The sequence below is a fragment of the Rutilus rutilus genome, assembly GCF_951802725.1.
Source record: "Rutilus rutilus genome assembly, chromosome: 1".
Lineage (NCBI taxonomy): Eukaryota > Metazoa > Chordata > Actinopteri > Cypriniformes > Leuciscidae > Rutilus > Rutilus rutilus.
The window spans coordinates 65,358,980-65,367,943 of NC_140209.1; the positions used below are offsets into that span (position 1 = coordinate 65,358,980).

The 8,964-nt window shown below is 38.1% G+C and overlaps 1 protein-coding gene across 2 annotated transcripts in view; it reads left to right on the forward strand.

The window, feature by feature from the left end:
• The window catches only part of LOC311295216 (NACHT, LRR and PYD domains-containing protein 3-like), a 49,412-nt gene extending 49,025 nt beyond the window's left edge, over positions 1-387 (forward strand). For both annotated transcript variants that reach the window (XM_084416476.1, XM_084416477.1), the window contains one exon: positions 1-387. This exon is cut by the window's left edge. The gene's annotated coding sequence lies outside the window, so the exon portion shown is untranslated.
• The last annotated feature ends 8,577 nt before the right edge of the window (positions 388-8,964 follow it).

Genomic DNA, 8,964 nt, shown 5'->3' on the forward strand with positions numbered 1-8,964 from the left:
CACACACACACACACACACACACACACACACACACACACACACACACACACACACACACTAAATTGTCATTTCTCCAGTTGTGTAACTGATTGTGTGTGTTACTGCATTATCACCGTTATTGATATTCACACACTTTATTTGTGCACAATGTGTTATTAAAATCCTTCAGATGATCTAATTAAAACTGCTGGATCTCAGAGGATTATTATAATCAATAATGTGAGATGAATAACACATCATCTATATAATCATAGAGATAACTGTAAAATGAACATTAATCTACTGTCACCTCCAGTATTTCACTGTTAATTCACATGTTTTATTACAGTTTAATCATGTTATTGTAGTTTATGGTCAATAAACGCTTGTTCCTGTTTCAGTCTGAACATGTTTCTTCAGTTGTTGATCTTTGACTGTTATTTTCATTCATGATAAACGTTTGTCACCCTGAGTTTCACTGTTTTTACACGTTTGCTTTTTAATGTCCAGTTTTGACTGAATCACTTTATGAATCTTCATCAAAAGAGAGTTTGGACTGAATCTAATACAGAAGAACTGTTGAACAGGAAAGTAAATGAGTCTGGGACAAATAATCAAAGTCAAAGTAAAAAAACACTTTATTTTAATGTGTAATTATATATTTAAGTGCTGAGTAATATTAAGCACATGTACGTACTATAGGGTTAGGGTTCATTTATAGTTATTACTATAGTAAATACATGTAACGTGTAACAATGACACTGTAAAATAGTGTTACCAACAAAAACATGTATCAAGTTTTTATAAATGTACGCAGTATTCGAGTTTGTTTCATATAGTTTTAGAAAACTTTTATATTATTTTTATTATATTTATTTTCTACAAGGTTAAAAACTGTAATGTGGTTTACGTAAAAAGAATATAGTACATATTGTCCTTAAACACCTTTATATGTGAGACTACATCTGAATTATATTGAAAATATTAATATATTAAGTATTAATATGTTTAGAGTGTACAAAGTTTCATCAAATGAACGGTTTGTTTTTAATGGAAAGAGTTTCTCATTTCCCCAGATTAGTGTGTCAACATGCCCCATTACTAGATCAGTGTGTGTTGTTAATAATGCGCTGTTTTCCCCTGTGCAATAACAGTGAACATGAGAGTGATTTGTGTGGAGAAATGAAGCAGATGTTGACTGGAGTAAAGTGTGAGTTCTGCTCTCGGTCTCATATCTGGTGTCGTCAGACCTCAGGTGTGAATAAAGCTGAAATGAATGAAACACTCAGCTGATGTTTGTCTCTCTACTGGAATCACACACAGATCTAGTTTAGCAGAAGGAAAATCTAATGCAAGTGTTGCTGGAGGAGAAAGAGGACAATCACTGGTTTGACTGGTTGTCTGTGAAGAACTCGATATTCTTATTGCTCTTTGATGTCTGAATGTTAATATTAGTTTTGTTTGATTTGGGTAAATTGCAAAATAATAGATGAACAGAAAATTATTGTAAAGTTTTGACATTTGAAAGGCCGAAGCTGATGAAGGTAAATTTAGAATTTTCATTTTTGAGTATAATTTAATTTTTAGGTGAACTAACGCTTTAAATCTGTGACTATGAAAACAAACAAGGCAGGGAGAAACGGTGTGAATGAAAACAGAGTGTTAGTGGCGTGACGCTCCCTCCCAGAAGGGGCGAGGAGGATGAGGAGATGCGAAGGGATGGTGAAGGGCTGGCGAAGGGTAGGAGAAACCGGAAGAGGATACAGGAGGATGTTCGGGAGGGGGACGGCTGACCAGGAGGAGGCAGAACTGAAGGGTCAGATGTGTCCAGGCCACAGCCAGAACTGTGATCATGGTGGTACATGTCCTGACTCCACTGTGGGGACGGCCGGAGGCGCTGGCGCTGGAGAAAGAGCCCACTGTGGTGCCGAAGGGTCGAGGTGATGGAGCGAAATTGAAGACCCCGGAGACCTCGACTGAGGCTACGACCCGATGACGGTGTGTGTGATGATGTCTTCCCTCTTACACAAATGCTGCTTTTCCTTTTAAGAAACGAAACCTTTAAATGATATTGTATGCCTTGAACTTGTAGGCTGTAGCAGTATAGAAGAGATTGCCAAGAAAATTGATTCGCAGGCAACTGTGTGAAGCAAAATGTGTGTTTCCAGCTTTGATTGGTGTTTCAATGTTGTAAGAACTGATTTTCCTGCTAAGACAAAACTCACCCTGCAATAAAACACACCCTGGACAGAAGATCGAGAGCACAAGACATTGTCTTGTCCAAACTTATCTCTTTGTTTATATGCATCCCCCCTCTCCCTCCTCAAGTCACTAAAAGTTCACTGAGATTGTCTATATATCACATATGATGTATCGTGTGAATCTATTGTTTTTCCTTTTCATGTTATGTATCATTTTAAATGTCTCGGTGCGATTGGTAAAATGGTCTTAATTTCATTGCGGTCATTGGTATTATGAGAAAGATTGAAACCTTCGGAGAATCCTGTGCTTCTCTTTGGGTGATGTCTCTTCAAGATATCTGATAATACTCCCCTCTCCCCCGAAACCAGGTGTACATGCTGGGGTACATGAACTGACCCAAAACAAACTCTAAACAATATTTGTATAACCCTTTTGTTTTGGTCTGGGTATTTAAGGATAGGCGACAGAGCAGTCTTCGGGACCCTGTAACCAGGAACATCCCCCATTCCAACCTGGTCTCACAGGATTCCGTGAAATGTCCACGGGCCCTTAACTCAAAATCCGTGGAGCCATCACGGAATCGCCCCAAATTCTGTGATGCGGCCACGGATATTACTCCAACGCAAGTCAATGACACTGACCTTCTGTGGTCCACACACGGATACCCGTTTCAATGACGGAGTACAGATCTCACTCAATCGACGTGCTTTCTCATTTGGAAACGCAACATTTGAAGTATTTGTGGACTTTCGTTCTGTCATCATAAAATCCAGTTTGATGGCGTTTTACACCTATTGCTCGCTTGGCTAGAGTCAGATCTAAAATCTGTGGTAGGAGCACGGATTGAGTCTGTGGTGAGACCACGGATAACTCCAACGTTCGTGGTATGGTCACGTAATTGAATCTATTGATTCGTGCCACGGACACGTTTATTTCGTAATTTTTCGTCTTTCGAGATCACAGCTCGATTATTTCTGCCTGTCGGCTGCAGCAGAGAAGCTGTTTAATCAACATTTATTCACGAGATCTTATCGTGGTTTATGTATTTTTTTAATGTTATTATTTCGGTCTTATTGCCAGGGAAGCTGGATTGCTTTGATGTTTATTGCTATTTTTAAAATGATATTTTATTAGTAGGAAATCGCGCTGAAGAAGTCTCGTTCCGAACACATCGCGATATTTGGCATCAGTTCACGTGTGTCAGCTGTTGGTAAGTAGCCTAGTAAATAAATACCTAAATACGCTGTCCTAATAATGTGTGATATAATGTCTTTTCTGTTTGTCCATATTAATCTGCCATTATATCTGCCATTTCCACGGAGACTTTGCGTTTCATTGCTTTCTAAATATATGATTAAACACTGCCTGTCACGTGACGTGCTATAGGCTTAGATATTCATATCAGATTAAAAATAGTACAATTAGTTCCAAAGTTGTATTTGTAGTAGAAGCACAGTAAAAACAACACTTACCATGCTTTTACCACAGTAACATTAGTTTTACTGTGATAAGTGTAGTAAAAAGACAGTAATCACAAAACTTACCATGCTTTTACCACAATATTGGTAGTTTTAATGTGATACTTATTGTAAATGCACAGTAACCACAACACTTACCATGCTTTTACCACAGTAACCCTAGTTTTACTGTGATAGGGTGTGGTAAAAGGACAGTAACCACAAAACTTACCATGCTTTTACCTCTGTATTGGTAGTTTTAAAGTGATATTTGTTGTAAATGCATATTAACCACAACACTTGCCATGCTTTTAATGCTTTATAATGTAACATCCAACATTTGTAAGGTAAATCAGTACTTTTTCCTTTAAATAATCCTATATATTATACATAATGATATTTTCTTTTCTCTTTTTTTTCAGCTGAAAAGACCAAAAGGGCCTTTCGGACTCAGTCAGCCCATTATTGTTTGAGGAGAAGTAAACGGAGGAGACGGAAAGCTGCAAAGGCAAATATTCACAATGGTATGTATGTGTTGGTTTTAACCCTAAATCAAACATTTTATCAAGCATTTGTTGTTTCTTAAAACTTTTCTCACAAAACCCATAGCCCAATCAGTACAAACATAGTCTGAAAGTCTTAATAATTCACAAGATTTAACAAGTTGTCAAATTCGTACGATACTCGTAGTAGCTCTACTATAATGGGATCTTGTACAATTTAACGCATCCTCTGAGGCAGCTGAGAAACAGCGCCGCGAAATGGGCAGAAAATACATTAGGCGGATTATTGTACATAGTGTAAAGTGCCAAGTTTAATAAATCATAAAAAAATAATTCCACAGTAAAAACTGCTTAAAATTTGGATTTCGTTAGAGTAGAAGCTCTACTATAAAGGAATCATTTCCAATTTAACGCACCCTCTGAGGCAGCTGAGAAACAGCGCCGCGAAATGGGCAGAAAATACATTAGGCGGATTATTGTACATTGTGTAAAGTGCCAAGTTTAAAAAAATCATAAAAATTTAACAAGTTGTCAAATTCGTACGATTATTGTACATTGTGTAAAGTGCCAAGTTTAATAAATCATAAAAAAATAATTCCACAGTAAAAAGTGCTTAAAATTTGGATTTCGTTAGAGTAGTAGCTCTACTATAATGGAATAATGTCCAATTTAACGCACCCTCTGAGGCAGCTGAGAAACAGCGCTGCGAAATGGGCAGAAAATACATTAGGCGGATTATTGTACATTGTGTAAAGTGCCAAGTTTAAAAAAATCATAAAAATTTAACAAGTTGTCAAATTCGTACGATACTCGTACATATTTGTATACTCGTACACAATCCTGCAGCTTTTACTCCTAGTGCTGTCATTGGCTACTGCCTCAATTCCTGTACATATTTATCGCGATATTTGTAAATCAGTTGCGCCACTTCTTGGAAAGTTGTCGGATGTAACACACACTGTCAGAAAGTTGATATTAATTGCAAATTGGTCCCCGTCTGTTAATGTTCCAGTGATACATGATGTCTCTCCACACCTCATAACCTACCTCTGTTTGCAAGAGTGGAAAAGCTTATCTGACTTGTCACATGACATCAGATACTCGATTATTTTGTCATAATCAGATCAGTTACACTGCTGATAACTGTCCCGTTTGCATGTAAATCATTTTCATATGATTATTGCTTGCTATTAAAGTCATAATTTTATTCATAGAAATGCCCACATATCAGTGAACTTATAACATAAAAATGCTTTTAACATTTAATTATGCAACACTCTTTACAGAAAACATATCATACAGTTATAAACTGACTATTTGCAAGTAATGTATTAAAATTACCTTCCTTTCTGTTTTGCAGGATTACTTAGTCCTTTTTTTTAAAGCTCTACAATATCTCAACAGCTCTTTTAAGAGCCAACCATTACAAGAGCTACTAGTGAGTCGCAGCAAATCTTGCCGTGATCAGCCCTTCCCAGGTGAAGTTTCTAGAATATTGGGTAACGCTTTAGATTACAGCCCGGAAAGTACTGCGTAATTAAAATGAAAGTACAGTGTAACTTTCGGTAATTACAGTGTACCTATAAAGTACTTACGTGTAAGTATAGGGGAACAATATGTAAAGTCTTGGGAATAAAGGTGTAACAACCAGGAAAATACTGCGTTATTAAAACGAAATTACAGTGTAACTTTCGGTAATTACAGTGTACCTATAAAGTGCGTACGTGTAAGTATAGGGGAATAATATGTAAAGTTTTGGGAATAAATGGGTAACAACCAGGAAAATAACAAATTATTTAGGCAAATTATTTAGACTGTAAGTATTCCATGTAGTAACAGGGTAAGTATGACATTGCGGGCTGTAAATTAAAGTGGTGCTTCTTACCTTCTTGTTTCGTGTAGTTACAGGGTAAGTATGACATTGCGGGCTGTAAATTAAAGTGGTGTTTCTTACCCTCTTGTTTCATGTAGTTACAGGGTAAGTTTGACATTGCGGGCTGTAAATTAAAGTGGTGTTTCTTACCCTCTTGTTTCATGTAGTTACAGGGTAAGTACAATAAAAAACACATGTACACACACAATCTGACATCACTTGGAAAACCTTTATTTGAAAAACAACTTATTTCAAAACAGATTTACAACAAATTACACTTCTTATTTATTTAATTTATTTAATTTATTATCATTTTTTTAAATCAACTTTTCATTTCAAATTCTAAAGTCCTGACAGAAAGTAGCATGTTTTGTCCTTTTTTGTTTCTCTTGCATGGCTTCCTCCTCCTCTTGGTCCTCCTCTTTTTCTATCGTTCCACTGATTATTAGCCTAATCTTAAGGAGTCTTTTTCTATTCTGTATTATGTATTACAAGAAAATACAGTACACCCAGAAATGTTCTCATAATTTACTCATCTTTTCGCTACCGACCAACTTTCACCAGCGAGTGCATGAGAGTCGGCTTCATAGGGGCGGCTTGAATGGCTTCGCGTTTGGTGAAGCTTTCAGCGTACATTGCATTCTCGCGGGAGTTTGATGTGAAACGTGCACGAGAACTGGTGTCTCTGTTCTTCTGCATGGTTTGTTTTTCATTATTATTATCTGTTATTGTTTGTATTTTGTTGTGAGCAATAATAAAAACATTAAAAAAAATAATAATTCAACATTGGTTTTTCGGTGCGCTTACGTCACGTTATACTCCAGTTTGGACGCGTACACGACAGCTGCGCAGCTCGGACGCGGACAACTTGTATTTATACTTTCTCTCAACCCTCTCATGAACGCGCAGGTGACAGTTGGTCGGAAGCGATAGTCAACAGTTTAAAAATGTAAAATATTTGGTATTTTTCTTACAAACGCTTATCGTTTCACTTCAGAAGAAGAGGAACAAGAGGAGGAGGAAACCAAGCAAGAGAAACAAAGTGCTGTAAATCCGTTTTGAAATAAGTTGTTTTTCAAATAAAGTTTTCCGAGTGATATCAGATTGTGTGTGTACATGTGTTTTTATTGTACTTACCCTGTAACTACATGAAACAAGAGGGTAAGAAGCCCCACTTTAATTTACAGCCCGCAATGTCATACTTACCCTGTAACTACACGGAACAAGAGGGTAAGAAACACCACTTTAATTTACAGCCCGCAATGTCATACTTACCCTGTAACTACACGGAACAAGAGGGTAAGAAACACCACTTTAATTTACAGCCCGCAATGTCATACTTACCCTGTAACTACATGGAACAAGAGTATATTTTCCCAGCATTTAAAAAAAAAAAAAAGTTGCAATAGTTTTACTTGCCTTGAAACTTAATCAGTGCACCTTTGCAATAATAACAAATTAGCCTACTTTATAAATGCACTGATATGTACCCCGTGATTTAAAAAAAGCCTTTATGTATTTTTGTACACTATTATTACAAAAAGGTGCAGTGTATGTACTCGCTAAATTGCTCCCAAAAGTAAGATTCTAAAATACTTAGTCTAAATAATTTGCCTAAATAATTTGTTATTTTCCTGGTTGTTACCCCTTTATTCCCAAAACTTTACATATTGTTCCCCTATACTTACACGTAAGTACTTTATAGGTACACTGTAATTACCGAAAGTTACACTGTAATTTCGTTTTAATAACGCAGTATTTTCCTGGTTGTTACCCCTTTATTCCCAAGACTTTACATATTGTTCCCCTATACTTACACGTAAGTACTTTATAGGTACACTGTAATTACCGAAAGTTACACTGTACTTTCATTTTAATTACGCAGTACTTTCCAGGCTGTAATCTAAAGCGTTACCGAATATTGCAATCAGTATTTACTCATCAAATGTTCTCTCCTGAATCATATGGTAAATTAACTTATTTAATACTGTCTTAATTTATGTTTCAGGAACAATAGTAATTGCACATAGAGTAAGTCGAGACTTTCTTGTTTTACAGCAGAGAAGGAAGACCAGTCCTTATATCAACGCAAGCTAATCGAATAAGTCCTTTGTTTCGGGTGAGGAAGGAACGTCTCGGTTACATATGGTAACCCTCGTTCCCTGAGGGAGGGAACGGAGACGTACGTCGTGGTGAACGACGAATAGGAATCTCGCTAGAGAGGCCAATCTACTTCGAGTGAAACTAAAACAAGCCAATACACATTGGCGTGCAATCATTTGCATCAGCTGCGCAGCCTCGCAGCGCGGGTATTTAACGAGCAGCTGGTGTGATTGCACTTCAGTTTTTTGCTGAGGAGCCAAGCCTGAAAAGCTGGTCACCCCGGCGGGTAGCAGCAGATGTGGCGACGGGACGTACGTCTCCGTTCCCTCCCTCAGGGAACGAGGGTTACCATATGTAACCGAGACGTTCCCTATCGTCCGGTCACTACGACGTACGTCGTGGTGAACGACGAATAGGAATCCCTAGTAAAGCGCCACAGCTGCTGCACCCCATCCAGCGCCCCGTGTAAGCCTCCACACCTTCTTGCCTGGAAGGACGATAGGAGAGGGCTTACACCGAGAGTATCCGTCACTGTTGTTCCGTTATAACCCATACAGTGAGATTATTGGATAACACTGGGAAAGCGTGCCCGATCTGAGGGAGGGGAACGCTGCGGGAGCCACATTCTTAAGGAGAGTTATGTGGGAATAGACATATGGACTAACCCAAGGGTTGTACTGCATATGAATAATGGGTGACTTAGCCCAAGGGAAAGACACAGGCTTCCGTTTAGGAGCAGCCGTGGAGAATATACACATATGGGATCCCCGTAGGGTCACACATATGGGACCCAGCCTAGACCCGGATCTCAAGGATTCAGCGGATAAGGCCTGGCACTGGACGCTC